General features: G+C 37.7%; 1 pseudogene; it reads right to left on the reverse strand.

Annotated features, from left to right (window-relative positions):
• Positions 1–17,602: 17,602 nt before the first annotated feature.
• LOC148689586 (uncharacterized) lies at positions 17,603–18,421 on the reverse strand (annotated as a pseudogene).
• Positions 18,422–25,121: the final 6,700 nt, after the last annotated feature.

Here is a 25,121-nt window from a genome sequence, read left to right on the forward strand (position 1 = left end):
GTCGCTGACACCTTGAGTTCACACTCACACTGACATCTGCTCCACAAAACCACTCATTTAACCACAACTACTTAAGGCCTATCAGGCAACCTTTTGATGCCTATTGTTGGCCAAACTGCTTGCCTTTTTTCTATTCTTTCATCCAAGGTAACCTTAGTTTTCCCTTTTTCAACATAATTAAGGTTGACCATGTTGATTAGGGCTTCTGGGAATAGATCTGTGTCAACCATCATATTGGCTTGAGGTTTCTCTAGCAATAGTTTTCCCTTGACTATAAGGTCTTTAAACTGCACACAATTAGTTATGGAGTGATTGAAGGTGCAGTAAACCTTACAGTACTTTTTCCCTCTAAGTTCTTTAGGTTTGGGCATCTTCTTGGTGTTTTCAGGCAAGATTACTCTAGCTTTTACTAGTTCCTCATATATGTCTGCAGCTTGGTTAAATCAAAGGAGTATGATTGATACTTCAAGCTTCATTGGCACAAAGCCTCCATCATTCATCACGATCTTCTGGTCTTTAATGGGCTGGACCAATCTATTCACCATTAAAGGTTTGAAATGAGTGATCATCTCTACAGCATATAACTCATTCCTCTCTCCCAGACTACTATCATTTTCTCTTGGATTTAGGCTTTCAAACTATAGCTGGTGTATTAGGGCTAGGGCTTTGTTTTTATAGAAATGATACACTTTAGATGAGTGTTTCACTTGTTATTCCTCTATCAACAGCTTCTCATGCTTAGTGGTTATAATCACCAACTCTTGAAGCTCGTTAAACTACACATCATAAAACTTCTTCCTCAAATGTAGCATTAGAGACTTCTGGGCAATGGCTATGAGTGGAGCATGGTTGATTGGGAACTGGTATCTTATCCTGGTTTTTCTAAACCTCATCATGAAATCCTCTATAGACTTGTGTTCATACTGCTTTACTTCCTCCAAATCATTAATGGTCATCTCAAGTTCCCTATATAGATATGTTTATGAAAGGCCATCCATATGCCCCCAGTTGGCAATGGAATTAGGGGGTAACAGAGAGTACCATTGGGAGGCCAAGCCTACCAGTGAGTTTCCAAACAGTCTTAACTTGTAGTTGGGGTTTTCATTGAACACCACACAGTGATTTGAAAACTTGAAAATATGATCTCTGGAAGACATATTACAGTCTTCCTCATTAAAAGTTGGGAATGCGGGCATCTTGAAGTTAAGAAGGAAAAGATTTTGCTCATCAATGTACTCAGGTAAGACTTCTGGTATGTTATTTTGAACATCAGGTGGGCTAGTGGCTGAGCATTCTGTACCACCATCCTTCTTAGCTCTGCCAACTCATTCCTGAGTTACTGGTTAGTCATGTTATTGTGTGCGTTATAAAAAGTCCCCTACTTTGGGCTATGATCGATGCATGAGAAAGCTCCCCTCTATGGATCTGGCTGTCTCCATCTAGCCTATCCCCCCTTGTTAGCCAATGGTAGCGGTCTGTATGGAAGATACTTGTCCACAACTATGGGTAAACCTTTTCTGCTTGTTTCTCGCATTGGATTGGTCGCATCAATCTTCATTCCTTCCTGCCAGATCTGTCTTCTACCATCTAGTAGAAGTAGCAGAGGATTAGACAAGTCTGTCTGTCAAAACTCTTCATCTTCTTACCTACTAGTTCCAACATCATCCTCCTTTTTCCCCATGTCCTTCCTTTGCTCGAGTAGGGGGAACAAAGGATTTATTGGCTCATTCCCTGATTGTTTCCCTGGTATTGCCATTCCTTGGTGTGGAGTACTCTAACTCCAGCTTTTTCTGTAGAGTTCTTGTTAAGGAACACAATATGCTAACCTTTCATCTGGTATCCAGAAAAATTTTCTCCATACTTCTTAGTACTTGCACCATAATGGCTTCCAAATCTTCATTAGTAACTTTTCCACCCGACTTCTCAGAAGAGGTCGGGCTCTCTAGGATCACAAGGCCTCGTAGTAAAGGAAAGTCTTTCAGGGTGATCTATCATGCTTGTTTTTGTTGGACAAAAAGGTTGCCTAAATTCCACCTTTCACTTAAAAGCTTGATCTTTCCTTCTTCTTGGCATACAATAGCACGAAAATGGTCCCACCGGGCATGCCAAAAATATGTTGGGGCTGGATATGTCCCTCACATAGCTCTCTTAGGCTCTTGGCTATCGAGCAAGGTTTGTTGCTCGGTGTGCTGTAATGTGAGTTTATTATTAGTTTGAATGGTGCCTTTGTAGAGCCTTTGTTAGGCCTTGAAGGTCAAAATCAAAACTAACAAGGATCTGCGTGTGTCACTGTTATCTTTATATAATAGATTGTTGTATAAGTGTGAATTAAGTTGATTATTTGCGCCATAAGTTAATTAGACTTCTTGATTATCAATGGATTGTCACAAATGGGTTAAGTCTGTATAAAGTTCTTTTTCTTGCCTTGTAAACAAGGACTTTTAACTCATGATATTGTATGTCCAAAATGAAGGCAGTGCAGGGCCTTTTCATTACAATTAACTTTAAAGGAGTCAAAGTTCATTAGTTAAGCTAGATTGATCACAGGTGAAACTTTGAATTAAAAATAGTTGAAAATGATTTAGAAACATAATGAGATATGCATTAAGCAACAGATCTACTTTATGTAAGTACAAACAAAATAGACTCAGGTAAGATTTAACCTTGTCGGACAAGGTTCAACTTGTTGCAACCTCTTCTCTTCATGTTTATAGGGGTTTGTAGACTCTAGGAAACAAAATGCAAATAGGATTTACTTGAGGGAATCGATACTACAACACTAGAGGAAGGTTACAAAGCTTCTAAACTTGACAAAAGATGGCTTTTTTATGGAGGGGGCCTACAACTAAAAGGGGTAGAGTCTGGACAAAATGCAGCTTTTGGATATGAATTTGGCTGAGAGCAAAGTTTGGATGTCATTTGATTGATTGATTGAGTGTCCTTATCATTGGTGTCCCTTTCTGCTTTTATAGACAATTTAGCCCGACTGTTCACGCTTCGCCCTTTGCCCATGGTTTTCGGAGGGTGGTGGGTCATCACTTATTTACTCATCCATGCCCTTGAAAAGTGCTTTTTGCTGGGGTGAGCTATCCTCTGTCACCCATCACCTCTTACATAGGCATATGGCCTATGCCTCGCTAAAATAGTTTTTAAACTCTTCTTGGGCTATTGGTTTGCCCGAGCCCAATCTTTCCTTTTGCTTTTGCATTCTTAGGGCTTCATCATCATAAAGCCTAGTGTTAGCTATTAACCTAAACACAAACCAAAGCAAGTAAAACGATTGGCAACCTCATTTACATCAAGAGCTTTAGAATTTGTTTGAATGTGCTTTTAAAATGATTGAAAGCACTTTTGGTGAAAATATTTCTAAAACTAATATTTAGTAAAAATGTAAGTAAATCCTAGAAAAGCACTTAAAGTGCTTCCTGGAAGAAGCACATAAGTGGTGCTTTTTACAGAAAGCATTTCAAGTGCTTTTAGAACCCAAAAACATTTTTGTAAAAGCACTTTCATTTATTTTAAAAGCACATCCAAATAAGCCCTTAGAGTATTCTATTAACACACCCACCATTATTTATCTACCCTAAATTCTTAAAAACTTGTTAAATTGCTTAAAAATTAGAAAGGCATAACTAATACTTTAGGAAAAATAGTTGACAAGTCCTCTATCTATTAGATATTGGTACCCAAAAAAAAAAAAATGCAACTTAAAACTTTACCAAATGGTCAACATTCGCTTCTTTCACACAGAAAGGGAGATGGCGGACTAGGATTAATTTGTTTCATTTACAGTACTGTTCACCTTTAGAGGCAGTTGTTTTTTTAATGATTATAGTGCTGGTTTTATAGAACCCTCAATAATCAATTTTGCTGCATTTTTTTTTTTCTCTGATGGAATACTAAAATAATGCAGCGTGACCAAAACTACAATGCAACATGACCATAATTGGATTCTGTCACTAGTAAAAAAACTCCTTGTGCGACGAAACACAAGTCGTCGCGTATAGCCACTTTGCACGACAAAATCCAAATATTTCGTCGCCTAAACCAATTTATTTTCTTTTTTATTTAATTTTTTATTATAACTTTTAAAATATAGTTATTTTCATAAGTTTTTATTATTTTTTTAAAACTTTACGCGACGAATATCAATATTTCGTCACCTAAGCCCAATTTATTTATTTATTATTTAATTTTAAGTTAAACTAAATTATTTTCTTTGCGCGACGAATCAACATTTGGTCCCATAAACCCTATTTATTTTAATTTATATACACTTTTAAATTGGAAAATAAAATTATTTTCTTTTTTATTATTTATGAAAAAAAAATTTTGATTTTGCTAGACGAATATATATTTCGTTGCGGAAAATCCTTATATTTGGGCAGGCACCAAAAATGGGATGCGGGAATTTTTTTATTTTTTTATTTTTTTTTTAAAGACTTTGAGCAACCAAAACTTCATCGCGCAAAACCCTAAAAATTTGGGCGGGCGCCAAAAATGGGACACGGGAATTTTTTTAAAATTTTTTTTAAGACTTCACGCGACCAATATTTCGTCACGCAAACTCATATCCTTCGTCGCGTAAAGTGATATATTTTTTAAAACCAAAATAACTCCTCCACAATTTTCTCAATGTCTTTCTTTATTCTCTTACCTCTCATCTCCTTCCCTCTCCTCAAATCCGACCCTCTCTCTCTCACTCACTCCACTCACTTAATATGTCTTCTCTCTCTTCTCTATCTCTCACTCTCACTCACTCACTCACTCTCTCATCTCTCTCTCACTATCTCCTCTAACTCTCTCACTTTCACTCCTCTCTCTCTCTCTCATTCTCACTCACTCTCAATCTCGCCAAAAGGTATTATCTACCCAAATTTTAATTTTTTTTTTTCATTAATATGTGTTTTTGGAGTTAATTAATTGGGTTTGGTGTAGGGTGGAGTTTGGGGTATGCCAATTTTAAGGGAGATTATGCCGATTTTTTGGTATTATTTTATGTTATTTTTTGGTTATTTGACCATGTTTGTTTTGTTCGTAAGGAATTGTCAAGATTTTGTACTCATTTGGATATGCTTTTAAAATGACTGCAAGCATTTTTAGAGAAAATATTTTTGGATTCTAAAGAAGCACCAGTTATGTGCTTCTTCTGGGAAGCACTTTAAGTGCTTTTCCATGATTTACAAACATTTTTAGTAAGGATTGTTTCTAAAAATATTTTCTCCAAAGCATTTTGTCATTTTAAAATCACCTCCAAACAAGCTCTTTGACGGTAAAAGTTGAGGATTAGGATGCTATCGGACCATATCCTCCACCACTACCACCACCTTAGACTTGTATTAGGTTTTTATGATTGTACTTTGTTAATTTATGTGTACAATTTTAGTATAATATATATTATGGATAATTTGATCACTATTTTTCATATGTAATTTTATTTTGAATATGTCAATTTAAATTAAAGTAATTAAAAAAATAAAGATACAATTAAATTAAATTAAATTAACAAAGTAAAAATTTGAAAAATCTTGCGCTATCAATCTTTCGTCGCACAAACAATTACTATAATTAAATAAAAATAAAATAAATAATAAAATAAAATAAAATACCTCGTGCAACAAAAAATTTTATCTTGCAAACAATTAATTTCATGGTGCAAAGTATTAAATTAATTTAATTAAATAAAAAAAAAACCAAAATTTTCATCTCGCAAGGTTTTAAGTGACGAAATCATAGTTTGCACAACAAATCTTATTTCGTTGTGCAAACTGTTTTTTATAGTAGTGTGTGGGGTGGGGTTCAATGTTGCTGCAAGGTCAGTTACTGAATTACATAATTATTTGGGGATTACTTAATTATTTACTCAAACTAACTAAACATAAATTATAATTCCCTTGATTTATATATGCAGTCTGAGGATCGGGAATAAGCTTGGGGCTGGGCATCCAAAAGCGGCTGCATTTGCAGTTGTGATGGTAACTTCAAACTCCTTCCTCATCTCGATCGGTGGTGTGTGCCATAATTGTATTTGCATTGTGAAATGTCATAAGTACAGTCTCAAAACTTTCTTCTTATTTTGCAATATCTATTATTCTCAATAGCATTCTACTTACTTTGTTAGGTAAGTGAAATTTCACATTAAGTATACGAGAAATAATTTTTGTACATTAGTTTTCTCCTTCTGAACTCCTTTTTTTATTTATACACTTTATTTATTATTTAACCCAACAAAATAAAGTCATTTCCCTACGTATATACATGCCTTCGCTTAAATAAAATAAACTTTTACTAATTAAACCATAGCTTTACCTACCTGGCCAACATGTTGCATACAGACAATTAACCCATCTGAGGCACGGTGTAAAGAGTTGTATGCATGGTTGATTAACAGAATCTAGACTATAGTAATTAACAAATATTCTGTAAGTTTATACAAAAGACTATTGTAATCTAGACTATAGTAATCAATTTAAACAAGACCTATTAATTGAGTACTTATCTATTTCTCCTTTTGAAGGGAGAGATTTTTCAGTGCGGTCGGAACACGGGATGTACACCACATGTTACAATACAAATGGTAAGATATGTATATTAAAAGGTTAATAACTTAAAAAATAAAATTTCTCACCACTTACATAAAAACACGTAGTATACCACTCATGTTCCCGTTACAATGAAAAATTTCTCCTTTGAAGGAAGATGATACTTGAGGATGCAAAATCTTCTCCTATGTGCAAAAATACTTATAACTTAAAGATAACTAATCTAATATCTAATCTAACAAAATCTATCATTTGACACAAAAAAAAAAAAAAAAAAAAAAAAAAAAAAAAAAAAAAAAGATAATAATGTCATTAAGAAAATAAATAATGAGATAAATTACTCTGCGAGAGATAAAAAGTCATTAGTGACCAAATCCCTTATAGATAGACAATGCAGAAGATTGTGAAGTATTAGATTTATCACCTTAATTTTTGAAATTTTACAATAAACTGTGTGGGTACTTAATAACTTAATTGGATGATATCCATTTTCTCCTACCACTCAACATCGAATGCAATGGGCTAGTAGTTGAACATCAAAATCGTACGTGGTCCTAATTAAATTAATTTTCCTCTCCCGTCTTTGTCTATTGGAATCAAAATCTGCCTTTTCTTTTCATGTGTGATATCTATACATCCATTTTTACTTCTCACTCACATTTTATTAATTTATGTCATTTGATATTCTTCAATTCATTGGATCAGACGACTAAAATTAATAATATGTGTGTGAAGTAAAAAAAATATATATAAATAGCGCACCTCTTTCTTTTTGGCACTGATTTGATATATTCGTTTTTGGGATAAAATAAAAGGGGTGGATGTTGGGTGTGGATGGCATCAAGCATTTGTGGCATATATAACGTGGGATGCTACTACATCAATGGTGTTCCATTGGGTTGCCTTTTTGGCTTAGAGTTCGATTTTGGAGGTCAGGTATTGTTTGGAACCAATATTCTAGTCCGTTAGATGACAGGGTTCTTATAAGATAATTTTTAGTTATTGTTGAAGAATAATATTATGATTTTAAATCATAATAATTATTTCTTGATAATTTATTAAATTATCTTAGCACTTTTCTATGCTAAACCGAGAGTATAGAGAAGTTTGATTCAACATGCAAATTAGGACAAGACTGAGCTTTAGGTCTTTGTCCAATCTTCACGTGGATTTTGCCACCAAGGAAGCATGACTCACGAAGAAAGATTCGGTGATGTGCTCTGAAAAATGATGTTACACGTGGCGATGATAAGATGGCAACAATCACCTTGCAGATAATTAACCTTTGGTCTGATTTTTCACACCGTGAGTCAGCATGTAGACTTTTATGTAGCCAGATTCACTCAGCATGAATATTGTGAACTCGGTCAACCATGTGTGCCGCGAATTGTGCCGCTAAGGATAGCTCAATATGATTATCAATTCATGTAAACAGTGGTTGATTATCTATTAGTATCAAGACGTGATTTGTTGTTACAACAGAGGCTTTACAAGGTGGCCATCACGTAGCGAGTTCAGTATTGTAAATACAGGCGTATCTACAACATTGAAAGCCTATTTAAACACACAAACAAATCCGTCGTGTGCAAACATTTGCTCTTCACAAAACCTCTCATTTATGAGAAAACAGTACTTTGTCAAGCACACCTACAGTTAGTCTTAAGAGCATCTCCAAAAGACTTAAAGGACTTAAGGACTTAAAGGGAACCTTGTGTCCCTAAAAGAATATTACATCCAATGCGAGAGTTCTTATAGTATAATTTCTAAATTTGAGGTTTTTTTTTTTTTTTTTTTGTTACGATTTTATGTAAAATTTGATTAGTTGAACATTTTTTCTTTATATTAACCTTTTTTAAAATTAATTTAACGGTATGTTGGTGTAAAATAATTTTGTGAATACTTTACCAAAAAAATATTCAAATTTGACTCCAAATTTTTTTTCTTCACAAATACGCAAGTGCATACGGATTTAAGTATTAAATTAATTTAAAAATTACAATAATTGAATAGTTAAAGTAAATACGTTAGCTTACTATTAATTAAAAAAAAATACATTAATTCAATACTTTGAGCAAATGTGCAAAACAACAGCCAAATGTGCAAAATCAACAAATATGATTCACATGTGAAAATAATTGTGCAAACCAGCAAATGGTAAAAGTCCAAATCAACAAATAAAAACAAAGGTCAAATCAAATGTGCAAATCAACGACTGTATGCGCCCCCGTTTCTAATATGAGGCAGGTTTCACATTGTAAAAGTCAGATTTGTGAATAAAAAATTGAGTAAGGGCAGTACCTACAGGACCCTCAAATGTGAGGAAAATTATAAGGACTCTCGTCAGTCCCTATACTATAGGGACTGTAGCTCCGACTCATTGGAAGTTATAAAGTCTATAAATTTAAGTACATATGATGGTAGAGGGTGATATGGACTCTATTTAGGGAGTCCATTGGAGATGCTCTAACAGCACTGTGGTTAACGACCGGTGACACCTTCAATTGGTCTTAACAGCACTAGAGCCGTAGAATCAGGCGATCAAGAATCACCTTCAATTGGTCTTAACAGCATTACTTCAAGATCGACTGATTATTTATCCAAGTCTCGGTCAGTAAGGAGTCCTTATGAGGTCACTTTATTAGCCTTCTAGGCGAAGTAAGGTGTTACCAAGTTATATTGCTCGAAAAATTGAAAGCTGAGTTTATTTTATGATTGGATATTCACAAGTACATTTTAGAGTTCGGCATTCACACGGTTGAACCATATTTACAATCAAGACACTTATCTATTTTGAGTATTTGTGTCTATACAGTTTGGTAACGGTTCAATGCACTTATTTTGCACAAATATAATTACAGCGGTCGAGTCCTATGCAATGATTCGTTAACTTTGAAAAAACTAGCAGCCTTGTCTTCAGGCTCTATAACCCAGAGGCTGAGACGAGTTCCTTCCTTGGCCGCAATCGCAAAATAGAAGTCAGCAGCGCATTCGACACCACCACCACCACCACATTCATTTACTCACCGACAGAGCTCGGTCGTTGAGTTGGCACAAGCCTCATTCAGCAGAATGACGTAGTTAGCTTATTAGTTATTCGGCATGAGCGCCATGTAGGCTTGCTAGTTTTTAAGGTCAACAGGTATATATGTTTTTTTCAACTTTTAATGTGATTTTTTACTTCACTTTTTCTTTTTATTAAGTATTTTAGCCACCGTTCTAAAAGTCACCACCTAGCACCGCCTAGATGCTAGGCGGCTGGCCTCCCCTCCTCCCCTTTCCCCCAGCTCCGGTTAATCTCTAGTCATTTCAAAATTAAGAAATAGTGCATAGCTGCTTGGGCACCCGTTTAGATTGCCCAGACCTGCCTAGTGTCACGGGCCATATGTTACAAACAAAGAAAACGCCCAAGACATCATATATCTAAGCCCATAAAGCCTTGTCTTCATAGAAGCTTCTGGAACCTTCTGGAAAAATCAAGAACATGGCGGAGCGTTCAAGATAATCTAGAGCATTCCGGAACAATCCACACAAGTGTACAAATTCAAGCCTCACCTAGAACAATCTAGATTAGGCAAGTTGTATCTAGAACAATACTAGATATTTTTGGATGTAAGTAGGGAATTCTAGAACCCTCCATTGAGGAGGTTACTTAGGCCTATAAATAGGAGGCAAGGCCATTTGGCCAAAGCATCAAAGAATTGTAAGCAATTGTAAAGTTCTCCTAAGTTTCAATACAAAGCTTCCTTTCTCCCATCTTCTAAGTGATTTTAGCATTCTCCAAGCTATCTTAGCTTTCTTTGTGATTCAATCCGGGGAAGCGAGGCTTCGAAGGCTTACTTAGCTTGTTCATCGAGGTATTCAAGTCTAAGTGCCGCACGGGCGGAAGGCTTAAAGAGTCATCCCGTGACAGCTGGTATCAGAGCCTAGTTCGTGAATCACTTGAAGGAAAGTAGGATATGGCAAGTGGAGAGATGGTGTCCGGAGTCTCCGACCCAAGGGAGCGTACTGCCGAGGTCCAAGACGTTGCCAAGAGCAAGCCAAAGTTAAAGGACTTGCAAGCATCGATGGAGACCATGGAGGAGCGACTCGAGAAGGTGGAACGAACCATACTCGAGTTCGATACTCGACTTGATGAGGACGTTGTCGACAAGGAGGAAATCCAAACCATGGTGGACAATGGTAAGGATGAACTGCGTGGCTTGGTGGAAGGGCTACGAGATGAGCTCCTTGGCGCCCTCAACACCATGGCAGACAAGATGCGGAGGGAAGTCCAGGTTCACCTTGACAACATACAGGCAAGGTTTGTGGCGCTTCAAGAAGAGATAAAAGACACAAGGGAACTCAAGGGAGATGTGGCGTTTTGTAAAGAAGCAGTCGTGAAGCAATTCGTGCAAGGGCCGAGGGAAATCAAGGCATTGGACTCCAAGGTAATCGACTCCTTTAAACCCAAATCCTATAATGGGAAAAGGGAAGGTGGAACGTGGAGCGATACTTCAAGTACCTGAAGCTTGAAGATGACGAGTCCAAAATCTCAACGGCAACCATGTTCTTAGCTGACAATGCCCTTATGTGGTGGCGTCGTCGGAGCATGGAGATTGAGCAAGGTACGTTCTCCCTTACCACTTGGGATGAATTTAAGAAAGATCTTATGTTGCACTTCTATCCCCAAAATGCCAAGTACGAAGCCAAGGAGAAGCTAAGGTGGCTCAAGCAAACGGGGAGCGTCAAAGACTATGTCAACACCTTCGTGAGTTTGTTATTCGAGGTGCCCAACATGTTAGAGGAAGACAAGCTCATGTACTTCATGAGTGGACTGCAAAATTGGGCAAAACTCGAACTACAAAGGAGACACGTACAAACATTGTCTGATGCCATTGCCGCCGCCGAATCCTTGATTGAGTTTAGATCAAGCCACCAAGGTGATTCCAAGTCCACGGGGAAGAGGGGTAACCATGGGAAAAGTGGGGGAGCACATAAGCCGAAGGATAAGGCTGAGACAAGCAAAGGGGCTGAGACAAGCAAACCGAAGGAGAAGAAAGCCGATAAGCATGACAAAATCAAGGGTAAGTCTTGGCAACCCACTTGTTACTTATGCGACGGCCCTCACATGATGCGAGATTGCCCACAAAAGAAGGCCCTTAAGGCCATGGCTTTCAAGGAGGACAAGGCCGAGGAGAGTAACGATGCAAGGATGGGATGCATCCGTCTACTGAATGCCATCCAAACAACCCTCCCACAACCTAAGGCTCAAGTTGAGGGAGGATCATTGTTCGTCGACGTCAAGACTGGTGACAAGACGACGCGCGTGTTGGTGGACACGGGAGCAACCCACAACTTCATGACGTCGGAGGAAGCTACAAGGCTTGGCCTCCGAGTCACAAAGGAGCTCGGTAGCGTGAAGACGGTAAATTCCGCTGCCACCTCCATTGTCGGAATTGCGCGCAATGTACAAGTAGACATTGGCGCATGGAAGGGAAAGATCGACTTCACCATAGTCAAGATGGACGACTATGGCATAGTCATTGGGTTAGAGTTCATGGACAAGGTACGAGCCTTTCCCATTCCCTTCTACAATATTTTCTGTATCTTGGACGACGGAAGACAACCTTGCATGGTGCCATTGGAGAGGCAAGCCAAGAAGTGTACCCAGCACTTGTCGGCAATGCAATTTGCCAAGTCCTGGAAGAAAGGCGAGGCCACATTTCTTGCAACCCTAATGTTGAATGAAGGGGAGGAGAAGTACGGGCCTTTGCCGAAACAAGTGGAAGCCGTCCTTATGGAGTTTGCGGACGTGATGCCTAAGGAACTGCCAAAGAAGTTGCCACCAAGGAGAGAGGTCGACCATGCAATTGAGTTGGAGCCTGGTGCTAAGCCTCCATCCAAATCACCTTATAGGATGTCGCCACCCGAGTTGGAGGAATTGAGGAAGCAACTCAACGAGCTACTTGATGCTGGCTACATCCAACCCTCCAAGTCCCTATATGGTGCACCCGTCTTGTTCCAACGCAAGAAAGAAGGTAGCCTAAGGTTGTGCATCGACTATAGAGCATTGAACAAGATTACCATCAAGAACAAGTACCCACTTCCGTTGATCGTCGACTTATTCGATCAACTTGGTGAAGCAAGGTACTTCACAAAGTTAGATCTTCGATCGGGATACTACCAAGTGAGGATAGCCCCTGGAGACGAATCGAAGACGGCGATGGTGACCCGATATGGATCGTTCGAGTATAAAGTCATGTCATTTGGTCTGACCAATGCCCCTGCAACATTCTGCACATTGATGAACAAGGTATTCCATCCTTATCTTGACAAGTTTGTCGTGGTTTACATTGATGATATCGTTATCTATAGCAAGACATTGGAGGAGCACGTCAAGCACTTGCGCATAGTGTTCAAGACCCTTCGGGAGCATGAACTCTATGTCAAGAAGGAGAAATGCTCCTTTGCCACAAAAGAAGTAGAATTTCTTGGCCACAAGATAAAGGAGGGGAAACTTATGATGGAAAAGGGCAAGATCAAGACCATTCAAGAGTGGGAACCGCCGACCAAGGTACCAACACTACGATCCTTTCTGGGGCTAGCCAACTACTATCGGAGATTCATTAAAGGGTATTCAGCCATAGCGGCACCCTTAACAGACCTTCTTAAGAAGAACAAGGCATGGGAATGGACGGACCGGTGTCAAGAGGCCTTTGAGAGGTTGAAGAAGGCCCTAATGGAGGAGCCTGTACTAAGGTTGCCCGACCTTAGTAAGCCATTCGAGTTGCACACTGATGCTTCCGACTTTGCCATAGGAGGAGTGTTGATGCAAGAGGGACATCCGATAGCCTATGAAAGTCGCAAGCTAAACAATGCCGAGAAGAGGTACACGACCCATGAAAAGGAGATGACCGCCATCGTCCATTGCCTTAGAGTTTGGAGGCATTACTTGCTTGGTACTCCCTTCATCATCAAGACGGACAACGTTGCCACTAGCTACTTTCAAACCCAACAAAAGCTCACACCTAAGCAAGCAAGGTGGCAAGAGTTCTTAGCGGAGTTTGATTACAAGCTAGAGTACAAGCAAGGAAAGGAGAACGTGGTGGCCGATGCTCTAAGTAGACGAGTAGAGTTAATGGCTACGGTACTCAAGCCGCAAAGCCATCTCTTGGGCCGTGTCCGAGAAGGTTTGTCACATGACGTCCAAGCCAAGAACATTGTGGAGTTTGTCAATGATGGAAAGACAAGAAGGTTTTGGCTTGAGGACGGCTTGCTATACACCAAGGGCAAGCGGATCTACGTCCCAAAGTGGGGAAGCTTAAGGAAAGAAATCCTGAAGGAGTGCCATGACTCAATGTGGGCAGGACATCCTGGCACTTACCGCACGTTGGCTTTGGTGAGCGATGCTTATTATTGGCCACAAATGCGGGATGATGTAGATTCATACGTGAAGACTTGTCTTGTGTGCCAACAAGACAAAGTGGAACAAAGGCAACCGGGAGGACTGTTGGAACCACTTCCCACTCCATCAAGACCATGGGAGTGTTTAACCATGGATTTCATCACACATTTGCCCAAGTCTGATGGATGTGGATCTATCTTCGTCGTGGTCGATAGATTCACCAAGTATGCCACTTTCATACCCGCACCTGTGGAGTGCACAACCGAAGTAGCTGCACGCTTGTTTCTAAAGCACGTGGTGAAGTATTGGGGTGTTCCGAGGAGCATAGTCAGTGATCGAGATGCTCACTTCACGGGTAGATTTTGGAAGGAGCTCTTCAAGCTACTTGGCTCAAAGTTAGACTTTTCCACCGCTTTTCATCCCCAAACTGATGGACAAACGGAGCGGGTTAATGCATTGTTAGAGACTTATTTGCGACACTATGTTAGTGCCAATCAACGAGATTGGGCTAAGTTACTTGATGTTGCCCAATTCTCTTATAACTTGCAACGTTCGGAGTCGACGGGGAAAAGTCCGTTCGAGTTGGCTATAGGGCAACAACCCTTGACCCCGAACACGGTCGTGACTGGCTACACGGGGAATAGTCCGGCCGCTTTCAAAACCGCTAAGGAGTGGCAATTAGCCCACGAACTTGCTCGAGCTCATTTGGAGAAGGCTTCAAAGAAGATGAAGAAATGGGCGGATCGTAAGCGAAGGAATGTGGAGTTCCAAACCGACGACCAAGTCTTTGTGAAGCTTAATGCGTCTCAGCACAATAGTACTCATGGCTTGCACAAGAGCTTGTTGCGGAAATATGAGGGACCATTCGCTATCATCAAGAAGGTTGGCAAAGCCGCTTATTTCGTGGAACTCCCACCCCGTCTCAAGTTTCACCCGGTGTTCCATGTGAGCAACTTGAAGCCTTATCATGCAGACAATGAGGAACCAAGCCGAGGTGAGTCTCATCGAGCACCCCTTTTGATGACGGAGGCATTTGACAAAGAAGTGGAGAGCATTGAAGCCAAGCGTGTCGTGGTGCGACCAAGACAACCAAAGCATGTGGAGTACTTTGTCAAATGGAAAGGGCTACCATACTCCGAAGCAACATGGGAGAAGGAGACGTCCTTATGGCAATATAAGGACCTGATCAATACATTCGAGAGGCAAGAGTCGACGAGGACGTCGACGGCTTAAGTGGGGGAGGATGTCACGGGCCATATGTTACAAACAAAGAAAACGCCCAAGACATCATATATCTAAGCCCATAAAGCCTTGTCTTCATAGAAGCTTCTGGAACCTTCCAGAAAAATCAAGAACATGGCGGAGCGTTCAAGATAATCTAGAGCATTCTGGAACAATCCACACAAGTGTACAAATTCAAGCCTCACCTAGAACAATCTAGATTAGGCAAGTTGTATCTAGAACAATACTAGATATTTTTGGATGTAAGTAGGGAATTCTAGAACCCTCCATTGAGGAGGTTACTTAGGCCTATAAATAGGAGGCAAGGCCATTTGGCCAAAGCATCCAAGAATTGTAAGCAATTGTAAAGTTCTCCTAAGTTTCAACACAAAGCTTCCTTTCTCCCATCTTCTAAGTGATTTTAGCATTCTCCAAGCTATCTTAGCTTTCTTTGTGATTCAATCCAGGGAAGTGAGGCTTCGAAGGCTTACTTAGCTTGTTCATCGAGGTATTCAAGTCTAAGTGCCGCACAGGCGGAAGGCTTAAAGAGTCATCCCGTGACACTAGGCACTTGCCTATGTCGCGACTTTCAGTTAGACATGCAAATAAATAGCTTTCATTTTGCATTTTATTTATTTTTAATAAATTGAAGGAGACTTGTGTAATACTTAGATGAACACACATTATATTTTTGTTCCCTATGTTTTCATTATGGTCTAATACTTTATAATCTATATGTCATTCTGTTTTGTAGTTTTGTACTTTATGTATCCCAAAGAAATTATGTATTTTTTAAGTATAAGCAGACATTTATTTATACGATATATAATTTCCATGTTGTATTTGTTTTCAATTATAACTAGCAAGAGGGTCCACGTGTTGCTACAACTGGTTTTAAAATTGTACAAGCCATGTAGAAAGTTCTAAATATATATACAATAGGCAATAGTATTTAAATACAAGTAGAAATTTATTTGCATCCCAAGTCTTCAATCTCTTTGTCATGGTGTGAAGTCCCTAGTGTTTTCAAAACCCTGAAGAAAGGGCACCACAATCCTGCTTAGAGATAAGTTAGAAATATGAGAAAATTTGCAAGTTAGGTTCATATATACAGTGTTGTTATTTATTTAAATCAAAGGCAAATTGAAGGGTTTTTATCACAAATGGTCTCTGAAATTAACCCCATCAATTATGATGGTCTCTGAAATTGAAAATTGATCAATGTAGTCCTTGAATTTAACCTCGCGAATCAATGTCATCCTTCCTCAGTGTTATGTCCAAATTAACTTTAAAAAGGGTAAGACAACCAAGTACAATGACCAAAATAACCCTGTTACTTATAATTTGACTTACTACCTCTCTTTTCCTTTATCCATCTTCACTTTTCTCTCCATTTTTTCATGGATTTAGCGCTAAACCTAAAATAAAAAACAACAAAGAGTGGAAAATTTCAATTTTTCTTAATATCAAGTAAAAAGAATTCTAACTAAAACTAAAAGAAAAAAATAATTAACAAATGAACTCGTCATTTCCAGCTGAAATTGAAGCTACAGCTTTAATGTCATTCTTTCATTATACTGGAAGACTTTTCTCTTTTGAGATCTTGACCAATTCATTTACAATCTTATCCATTCCTTCTTTTTTTTTTTCAAAGAAATTGGGTTAGCTCCAAAAGCTTATGCCAAAGTCCACCTTTGATCATTTCTCTTGTCAAAGAAATTGGGTACCATCACATGTTAAATTAATCATTTTCTTTTTTTTGTGTGAAAAATTGAAAGTAATAAATGATAGTGTAACAATTGTTCTGTCCATAGAGCTATCAAATACAATTGAGAACGTGGGAGTGATGCTTTTGTTTTGAGCAAAGCTATCAGATACAATGAACCTGTAATAATGTAATGTTGTGCAAAAAACCAACACACTTGAGCTAAAAAATTACTAGTTAAACAAAATCAATTTAGCATTTCCAAATTAATCTTAGTTACATAATTTCCAAATATCTTCAAGTTTATATGACCAACAAAATACCAATCCAAGATACAAAGTTTCCCAATGTGCTTCTCACATATTTGTAGACTCTTAAAGCCTCCACAGTCTTCCTCTCTTGGGAGGTGACTTAAACCTCTTCTTGTCTCCTGGTGAATTGCTTGTTGATATAACTACCTATTATAAGTCAACCACTCCATCTTACATTCAAATAGTACACTTATTTTACCTTTAAAGAAATTATAAGCAAGGATGTTGACAAACCCTTTCCATTGTTCGTGAGTTATCCGGACAAGTAGTGATTGATTGAACTTGGGGTTGTGAAGTACTTGTTGCTTGCTCTTTCCTTTTGGGTTACACGTTAAACAACATATCAAAAACTTGATATAACCTTATTGCGTACAAAAACTTTCACATGTGAACAAATTGTTAAGGATATAAAACAAGGGACAATGCAATCATACCTTCTTCACTTTTGGCTGACTAGTTGATCCTTCTTTTGGCTCCTTTTTCCACAAATCCTCTAAGTATGGCCCTTTTTTCCACATTTGGTACAAGTAAATGGTTTGGTGTAAACTCATCTACTAAGCTTTGTCCCTTCATTACTACTTGCCACTAGGGGAGGGACTTCACCAGGCTCTTGACCCTTTTTTTCTTAAGCCTTCCAGTTTGCTTCTTGTACATTGGAGGATTAACTAGAATGGGTTGGATTACATGATTAGGCCATTGATCTGGGGTGGGCATTGGGGTTATGAAAGGGGAGTAAGCCCTTAGATATGCTGCTTGCTTGTAGCAATCATCCATATACATATGCGTCTTGTTGTTTTCTAGGAATACAAGCCATTGCATTTGCATATAGAATTCCACACAAATCCCATTTTTTGCAAGTGCATCTCTTGATAGCTAAGTCCACAGCAAACTCCCTTCCGCTCATGGTTCCAACTTGGTACTTCATATTCCTAGCAAGAGTTGCAATGCAATACCTACCATCTTGTTTTAACTTGTCAATAATCTTCTGAATTCTTGGACCAACTTGTCATTTCCACTTCAATGTCGCCACTCTTCTGTTTGCCATCCTAACCATCAAATCTTTCATTACTATTCTGAGCATACTCAATATAAACTTGTCCCTAGCCTTAGCAATAGCTCCATTGAAAGCCTCACACAAATTACTTAGTAGAATGTCAAACTTAAATTCCTCTTTAAAGTGTGACCTACTCCAATTGTTGGCAGCTTTGGTATTCAACCACTTATATGCCTTCAAATCTTCATTTTTAAGCTTCTCCATTATTACTTGCCACCAAGGGACTAATGTTGATCTTGCTGCATCTTATAAGATTTGTTTCAATGCTGAGCAACTGTGTTTCTTCTTAAAATTATTGTACAAATGTCTGACACAGTGCCTATGCTTTGCATTTGGCATCAGAGATTGAATAGCATTGCCAAGACCCTTTTGCTTAAGCATATCCATATAAGTTTTTTATTTCTAAATCTTCCTTCAAGATTTTAATAAACCGCTCCTAACTGCTCTGGTTTTCTATCTCCACAATTGTATATGCTATAGAAAACATCTCATTATTTGCATCAATCCCAATTGCTGCTAATATCTGTCCAAGATGTTGGCCTTTAACAAAGCATCCATCTAACCCAATCACTGGTACAAATGTAGATTCTCTGAAACTTACATACATTCCTTCTCATTTGAGTCTTAAGAACAACAGTACTACCTGGATTAGTTTCCTTCAACACTTCCATATATTGGCCTAGCCTATGGTATTGCTTTACCCAACTTCCTTTGTTAGCCTTCTCAACTATTTGCCTTGCTTTGTATATTTATTGAGTTGAGACTTCTTGTCGTAATCCCTTTGTACTGCAACTTTGAATGCCTCAATTGACCAGTCTGGATCTATCATTAATTGTTCAGAATACACAAGCTAGAAACCTTGAATTCAACCAGTAAACCTTTTCATCCCTTGAACATTCATGTTTCTTCACAAGGGTTTTTATTAGGAATGTATGAAAGTTATGTAGCCTACCTCCATATAGCAGAAAAGGGCATCCATTCTCAAAGTTTACCCTAATTCTTACATTATCATTCTTCTTAAACCAAATCTTCCTTCCATTATTGCAATTATAATGCACTACTGCCTCCTTCAATTGCTCCTTATTGGCAAATAACATTCCTGTGGATGCATTTCTTCCTTCTTGATCTTGGACAAAATTGCACCTACAAAACAATTAACACCTTTGGTCAAAGCCAAGAGCCTCACGCGCCCACGATAAATTGGGGGGCTTTGTCCGAAGAACCTCTGATGCCAAAGTTAGAATTTAGAGAGAAAGTGTTTGAGAATTTTAGAGAATTTTAGCAAGAGAATTGGAAGGGAGTCTTTGGGAGAGAATGGCGAGCTTTTATGGGTGAATGGCCGGCCTCTTTGGGTGAGAGAGGACCGGCCACCTAGCTCCTTTTGTGGGCTAGGTTCTTGATTTGTTTCAAATTGGGAGTTATGAAATAATTAGCTAATTAATCAAAATAATTCCCTAATTAACTTAGCTAATTATTATCATAAAAAGGAAAGATGTGATAGAAAAGGTAGAAAGCATGGTTGATTTCTTTAGGGGTGGAGGATAACCGGCCTTATTGTGCTTTTTGGGTAAAATGGATGACTTAATTGACAATTAAGGGATTAATTAAGCAATTAACCCATTAATTAGTCAATTATTATGTTTTTAGAAGGAATGTTTTAGGAATTATGGAATGAATAAATTATTTAACTAATTGATTAGCTAAATAATGATGTAGAAAATATACGGAATGAGATAGGTTTTGGGAATTACCTTGTAGATGGGATTTGATGAAATAGGTTTTGAATTGTTACCTATTTTGAGCACTTTCGACTTTGTTGAGGGATGATTGCCAGCTGCTCATGCGTAGGAATCCCGTTATGCCTCAAGGGTATTTTTGTCCTCTTTTGTCCAAAAATCCACGTGTCGCCTAGTGAATATTTTTGGCTCCACAATTCCCATCTCAAAATTTGGATCTTGTAAATCAATTGCCCTTTTTCAATGCTTAAACTTGGGCATCTGACTTGCCCTCTGTCTCCTCCTCTTGCTGGTAACTTCAACACCTTCTTCATCTTCTTCACTGCTAACAATGCTATCAAGGTCACTTGACAAAACTTCATCATCATAAATCTCCCCTATCAACCCCACCTCTTCAGGCTCTTCTTCAATGGGGTTGTCAACATTTTCTACAAACATGTTATCATCTTCTTCATAAAGTTGTTCTTCAAATTGCGCTACTAGTATATCATCTTCTTCCTCTTGCTCATAATCACTGTCAATAAGCTCCTTGTCAGTCCTTTCCTCTTCCTCCTCATCATCATCATCTTCATTCACACCCCTTGCATTGCTTTCATCTTTATTCCCACCATTATTACAGGTTGCAACTTTACCCTTATGCCCTTGTTGTCCAATCCCAAAATCCCCAAACTCATCATCCCAAGAGTTAATCAAATGTGGTAGTTAAATATAAAGAGAGATAAGACACTTACATATTAATATTGATCTAATATCAAAGCATTAAAACTAGAATATTTTCAAGTTAAATCATCACTTTATTTAACCTAAAAGAGAGAGAAGCCAATAAATTAGGGAAGAGGAAATTGAGAGCAAGGTATTGTCAAATCTATGAAAAAAAGATATGGATACTCTAAGCTTGAGAGGAATGCGAAGAACATGCTAATTAGTCATTCCCATCAACTTAATTAAGTTCCTTCAATTTTATTATCATAAAAATTATTAGCATAATTAATTTATTGGGTGTGGCTAGTGATGGAAGGAAGCATGTCGCTCCTGATTGGAAGACTAGCAAGGTGTTCATGGTGCAACAAATGAAGTGATGGGTAGAGGCTTGAGAAACTATGGGGAGGGGAGTAGGAGAAACTAGTTCACGAAAGAGAAAGCCCATTTCTATTCAAACCATACACCTAAGTCAATGCCACAACAACCAATCCAATACCATTAAACAATGAAAGAATTTAACACAAAGTAACAAACATATACATTGGAACAGCAGAATAGTCTAAACCCACTTCAAACCCTCAAACACTGACATTACAAAACAGCCCACTAACAAATTTCACAGGAAAACAACACCCACTTAGACCATCTCCAACCCTTGGGGCAAAACTTAAAAATTTTAGCCTAGAAAATTTAAGTTTTAACCCAGTAACAACTTTTCTGCTCTAACCCTTTTGGCCTAAAATTTTAGCCCCAGATTATTAAAAAATAAATTTAGGCTAATTTTTCTTTAAAAAAATTTAACCTTAAAAAGAAAATATGTAAACTATCCTAAATTAATTTTATGAACATTTTAACCTAAAAATATTTAAATTTCGATAAATATTGAAAAATTACTACATGAAACTCATGAAACACTATGAAAAAAATATGAAACACATGATAGAGATGTATAAACACAAAACACATGAAACAAAAAAGGGAAGAAATGGTTTTGGAAGATGGTAGAAAGAAAACTTGGAGGACTTGTAGGAGAAAAGTAATTTTGTGGGAAATGTTTGAACAAATACATAGGTATTTAGAGTTTTTAGGTGAATTTTGAGTTAAATCACTTTTTAAATTATTTTAGCCGTTGGATTTAAATTTTGACCGTTAGATCTTTTTTATATCATTGGATTTGATCATATTCAATATCAGCAGTTGGATTTAATGAAATTATAAATATAAACTAAAAAACAATTGAACCTGGACTGTTGGATCACCCAACAATCCATTGAAGCACAACCCTTGGATGAGAAAAAGAACCATTAGGCTCATCAATGCAAGGAGACAAGTGGGTGACAAGCCCACGTGGGTTGGTCACTTCTTCTGCTGGGCTTGGCACATGTCGAGTGTGGGCGCGTCCAGGCCTGGCTAGTGGGCTTCAAACGCCTTTTCTCAGTCTCACATGTGGGCTCTGATGAGTCAATATTATATTATATATTTTACCCTATTCTTAGTATAATTTGGTAATTATTTTGGTAGAATTTTGACACTTTGCTTTATATTTTCAATATAAGACATTCGACTTCTTCTGGGATGAAACGGAATTAAATGGACGAATTTTGGAGTAATTCAAATTGAAGGACATTCGTGTGTTCCTTAGCTTGTTTTTATCAAAATTTCATCAATTTCTACCAAACGGTTATTTTCTAGCGATTAAATAAATGTGCAGTGCGCGTTGCTGAAAAGTGACGTTTCTGGACTTAAATACACTTTTTGGAGCCCAAGATGACCTCGGATGAGCTCGTGGCCTTCTGGAGAAGTGTTCAGAATAGTCCAAGCTTTAGATCCAGTTATTTTGGACTAGTTTTGGAGCTGATATGGGTCCAAAACGTGGCTGTGCAGAATTTTGGGTGAATTTACCAAGTCAATTTAGGATTATATTTCCTAATTTATTTCAATTATTTGGTTTCTTAGTTTTATTCTAAGACCTTTCACTAGGAGGTTTTAATTAGAGAATAAATAAGCCTTTTTGGCCGGCCTTAGGGTTTTTTTCTCTTATGCTCCGTTTGGATACAGTAAAATAAAACAGAATTTCACTTAAACTAGGGAATTAGGATGGGAAAGCAGTTTTCCCACGTTTGGGAACCTTGTTGCGAGAGAAACGGCAATTTCCATGAGAAAAAAGGGGGAAATTGGGGATGAAGATTACCGAGTTTAATTTCCATCTAAATAGGTGGAATTTCACAATTCCAACAACAGAGAGAATCCCAAATCCATCGGATGGAAATCTTGCAGGCGCCAAATTTCATGATTAGGGCGCCAAACTAGTATGATTAGCGCCAAAGTTCACAATAAAAAGGGCTTCACTCTGTTATAACTCACCAATCTTCGAAGGGATTCTCACTTGTGCTTCATCTTCTTCCTTCATTCTAGGTCAGCCTCTTCCCTCTTCTCTCTTCTTTCTTGAATTATTTTAAGCTTTTTGGGTATACTCTTAACAGCAATTGTGAATTTTGGTGATAATCATATGCTTGGTGTGCTTATTATTTTTTTTTATCTGATTGAATTGTGTATTGGGTCTGTAACCTTATCTGGGAAACAACTCAAATCCAGAATCAGAGTATAATCGTCTTGTTAATTAGTGAACGCTAATTCAATCTGATTAGCAGACCCCATGTGATCAGTGATATAATTTTAATCAACTGTCACTTAATTAGCCAACAGGAGTTGCTGCAGAACTCAAAATAGCTGGTTTGATAATCTTTAGATAGAAATAGCATTTGATGTCAATCCAAAAAAGCACATGACTTTCTAGCGCATATCCAGTCAAAACATATCTAGCTTCTCCTAGTCGCTACCGAATATCTTTAATTATGATTTATGGCAAGCAGAAGCAGCAATATGAAAATGATGATTTTGTTAAGCCACCGAAGCAGTAATTGAAAGATTGAAAATGATGATTTTGATGGCCTTTGGTGTTAATTTAGAAAGTTCCTTGATTTGAATGTGACTTGTATGGCTACTCTTTTGGTTAAAATAGAAAGTTGCATATCCCATAACTGTTGTTGCATGTCACAATATATCTTTGTTCATATATTCAAACAGGTATGGAAAATACTGATGTTGTAGACATGCTAACGAGGTTAAAGCGAAAACGTGCTATAAATGAAGAGGAAAATAGGAAAAAGAGGAAAATTATTGTCGGTTCGATTATATATGTTATTATGCATTGGTATAGTAAGAGTGTTCTTCTCAAAGAACCTTCAAATGATTGGGATCAAGAAAGACAATCTTTCCTCGGCCAATTGTTTAATGGAAAAGATTCAACTTGCATTGAACAATTATGAGTTAGCAAGAGTGCATTTAAACGGTTATGTGAAATTTTACAAGGGATTGGTGGATTAGTTCGCACTAGACATGTGTCCATTGAAGAATCTGTTGCAATTTTTTTGCATATACTTGCCCACAACTTGAAGTTTAGAGTTGTCAATTTACACTATTATCGTTCCAATGAAACAATTAGTCGGCAATTTCACAATGTGTTGCATGCAATGATGAAAATAAGTCAAGAATATGTGAAATATCAACCATGCATTATTGGTAATTCTAAAAGAGAGAAATGGCGGTGGTTTGAGGTAATTCTGAAAAAAAATTATGTATTTGTTTGATATCTTCACTAGCTTTTTAGACTTTAATCTTTTTTTCATTGTATGACATTTTTATTTAGAATTGTTTTGGAGCACTTGATGGAACTCTCATTCCAGTAACAATAACGGCTGAGGAAAGGCCAAGATATCGAGATAGAAAGGGTGATATATCCACTAATATGTTAGGAGTTTGTGGTCCAGATTTAAGATTTTTTTATGTGTCGCCTGGATGGGAAGGCTCTGCATCTGATGCTCGTGTTTTGCATGATGCTTTACATAGGAGTAACCGGTTTCATGTTCCAAATGGTAATGTGTGATACCAATTAGTTCTATGTTAGAAAAACAAAACTTTAAAATGTATCTAAATTTGTCCTCTAAATTTTTATTGTAGATAAGTATTTTCTTGTGGACGCTGGCTATACTAATGGACCGGGGTTTTTAGCACCTTACCGTGGAACTAGATATCACTTGAAAGAGTGGGTTGGAAACCGTCGACCTAAAAACTACAAAGAATTATATAATTTGCGTCATTCAAAGGCAAGGAATGTTATTGAGAGGGCATTTGGATTGTTAAAGAAACGATGGAGCATATTACGCACACCATCCTTTTTTTATATTAAAACACAAGTTAGGATTATAAATGCATGTTGTATCTTGCATAATTTTATTAGAACTAAGCAAGCAGCTGATCTAGTGTTAGAAGCTCAAGATTTACAATTATTATCTGCTAAATTTGATATTCATGTAACTGCCGATAACATTCGAAATCGTGTGAAATCTTGGAAAAAGTTCTATGCAATAGTGAGTGATATACTAAGTCAAAGTGGATTTAGTTGG

This window comes from Pyrus communis, chromosome 17 (assembly GCF_041283825.1).
Source record: "Pyrus communis isolate YQ-2024b chromosome 17, ASM4128382v1, whole genome shotgun sequence".
Taxonomy (NCBI): domain Eukaryota; kingdom Viridiplantae; phylum Streptophyta; class Magnoliopsida; order Rosales; family Rosaceae; genus Pyrus; species Pyrus communis.